Below are 3155 nucleotides of genomic sequence, written 5' to 3'. Positions count from 1 at the left end.
TTTACATTTATTTCTAGTTTTTGGTTGTTCAGGCTGGGCACGTAATTGGTCTCTGTAATACTACACTGACCAGAAGTGGGATTTCCTTTTTTTCTTTTTTTTTGGTCTTATCATATTAAATATTGTAAGCATAGTTGTTTCATGGTCTGTGTAGACTCATCTGTCAACTGAAATTTTGTGTGTCTCTTTTCCTGCTTGTTCTTGCCGTGGCCCTTTGTCTATGTGCATGGTTATTCTGGTCATCATAATGTGGTGTTCCCCCCCCCCCAATTGGACAGGAGCCCCCAAATGTAGGGCAACCAATCGGTGGAAGCCAGTGGCTCAGGTGGTGGAAGGATGCACCTGAGACAGAACAAAGGAGCTAGAAATTTCTTGGATATACTGCAAGGGCACAGCAGGCAGGACAGCAGGACAAACTGCTTTGATATGGTGGGGGCTGTTGTTGAGGAGGTATGGGGAGAATGGAATTCTTCCTTTTTTGGTAGCTGTGCCTGTTTGTAAGTAGCCCACTTGTCAGTTAGGGCCTATGGATACTTTGAGGTGGGTGACCTGAAGGGCCTGTCTGGATTTAGCCAGATATGGTCACTGTGGGCCCTTTTGCCTTGATCATTCCATTTGTTGCCTAGAAGCAGCCTCCAAACATTCTTAAATATTTGTAGCAATAACTTTGGGCTAGGATGGAGTCACATTCCTCCAGAGAGGATTTCCATTTGCCTCTGCCACGTGGAGGATTTGGGGGATCATTTGGGGATGTTCTCAGTTGAGGACAACCTTAAATTTTAAGGCTTGGGATTCCCTACATATCAGGCAAGTAGGATTTAAGATGGAATTCTGTGTGAGGGCTGGGCCACATCATACACCCTGGGGGTGGGTGCTTTTGGGGTACCATTTTTTGGATACATTATTACTAATTGAAGCCTATGCTTATTCAGATTTTCATAGTTTTTACCTAATACACTCTGTTTCAGGGCCCTTTCCATGGTACATTACATTTAAGCATCGTGTCTCCTTAGACTCTTGGATGCGGTGGTTTCTTAGACTTTCCCTTTTTTTCATGACTGTGACCGTTTTGAGGAGTACTGACCAGGTATTACGTAGCATGTTCCTTAATTAGGATTTGTCTGAGGTTTTTCTCATGATTAGATTGAGCTTGTAGATTTTCGGCAGCAAAACCACAGAGAGAAATGACCTTTTTCATTATATCAAAAATACTTCTTAGGTGCACGTGGGTGGTTCACTTGGTTGAACATTGGAGTTATGGTTTTGGCTCAGGTCATGATCACATGGGCTGTGGGATTGACCCCTGCCTTAGTCTCCCCACTTGGTGGGGAGTTACTTGAGTTTCTCTCCTTCTGTCCCTTCCATGTCTCCCCTCTCATAAATAAATAAATAAACAAATAAATAAATAAATTAACAAACAAACAAACACTTAAAAAAAAAAGATTTATTTATTCGTGAGAGACACAGACTGAGAGAGAGAGGCAAAGACATAGGCAGAGGGAGAAGCAGGCTCCTCACAGGGAGCCTGATGCGGGATCCTGGATCCCAGGATCATGACGTGAGCCAAAGGCCGATGCCCAACTGCTGAGCCTCCCAAGTGTCCCTAAAAATAAGCTTTCTAGCAATTTCTTCACTGTAAGTTTTCTCCTCTCGTCATCCCTTTTTCCATACTGTAGCCTTTGGAAAGCAGTCACCATACACAGCTCATACTTAAGGAGTTGGGATTTATGCTTCACTTCCATGAAGGCAGAGTACCTACATAAATTATTTGGAATTCTTGCACACAGGAAATTTGTCCCCTCTCCACCATTTACTTATTTAGTCAGTTTTTTTTTTAATTTTTTTTTTTTTAATATCAGTACAGGTCATGGATATTTATTTTATACGTTGGGTTATAATCCAGTACTACTTTATGTTGTTGCTTAAATTGTACCAGCTTTGGTCACTGAGGGCTCTTTCAGTTGGCTCCTGTGTCCCTTTGACATAACTTCATTGTGATTTTTTTGTTTGTTTTTAATACTCCTTATTTTCTGGCACTGAAAGGTAGGCCAGGTTCTTCTTGGATATTTCCTGCCCCAGTTCTAGATTCAGCTGTTTCTCCAAGGCACCCTGGTTCCTTTTATTAGGGAATAGTATTAAGATTCAAGATTTGGATGCTAGATGTCCCTTTTTTTTTTTTTTTTTTTTAAAGATTTTATTTACTAGAGAATGCATGCATAAGCAGAGGGAGGGGCAGAGGGAGAGGGAGAAGCAGTCTCCTGCTGAGCAGGGAGCCCAATGTGGCTCCATCCCAGGACCTTGGGACCATGACTTGAGCTGAAGGCAGATGCTTAACTAACTGAGCCACAGGCAACCTGGAAGTACTTTTTGATACTGGGGTGTTGTTACTTAGCTGACAGATCAAGTGTATGTGTGTGTGCTAACCAGTGTATATAGATATATCTATAAATATTTGTATATGTAACTGTCTTTATTCATTGAGCTAAACATCATAAGCTAAGTTCATACTCTCTCCAACTCTAATCCGTTACCACATGGATCTTTCTAGCCTCCTCCCCTTTCTTATTTGTAAGCTCCCATTTTAAGAGTGAGAAAACCGGCTTCCCCCTCTCCCCATCATCCATTTATTTCAATTCCAATGCATTGATTGTAGTATATAAGTATAGCAACATCAAAAATTAATGCCACCATACTTACCTGGCAGAGGAGATACCATGATTACAAAGATGGTTTTCTCAGGGTGAGGTTTATCCATTGTACTCTGGATGTGCTAACCCCTGTGATTTCCCCAGATGTGGGAAACTCAACTGCATAATTTGTGATAGTGGGGAATTGTGTTTGTGTTCTCCCCTGGGAAAAAAATTAACTCCCAATGGGAATTAATATTATCAGAGTATGGGGCTATGAATGGTTTCTTTTGACTTTTTTTTTTAAGATTTTATTTCTTTATTTGAGAGAGAGAGAGAAAGAGCAAGAGCAGGAAAAGGGAGAAGCAGATTTCCCACTGAGCAGGGAGGGACACAGGACTCAGTTCCAGGAAGCTGGGATCATGACCTGAGCCTAGGGTAGACGCTTAACTGACTGAGCCACCTAGGCACCCCTCTTTTGACTTCAATCTTACATTCTCTACTCATTTTCAAAGTTAATCAGTATCA

The 3155-nt window shown here is 41.6% G+C and overlaps 1 non-coding gene across 1 annotated transcript; it reads left to right on the top strand.

Moving 5' to 3' along the window:
- The first annotated feature begins 2689 nt into the window (after positions 1-2689).
- Positions 2690-2853, top strand: LOC112648980 (U1 spliceosomal RNA). Its single transcript, XR_003129415.1, has one exon. It is a non-coding gene; the product is annotated as a U1 spliceosomal RNA (small nuclear RNA).
- Positions 2854-3155: the final 302 nt, after the last annotated feature.

Source organism: Canis lupus, chromosome 7, assembly GCF_003254725.2.
Source record: "Canis lupus dingo isolate Sandy chromosome 7, ASM325472v2, whole genome shotgun sequence".
NCBI lineage: Eukaryota > Metazoa > Chordata > Mammalia > Carnivora > Canidae > Canis > Canis lupus.
This window is presented reverse-complemented; position numbering and strand designations above follow the sequence as displayed.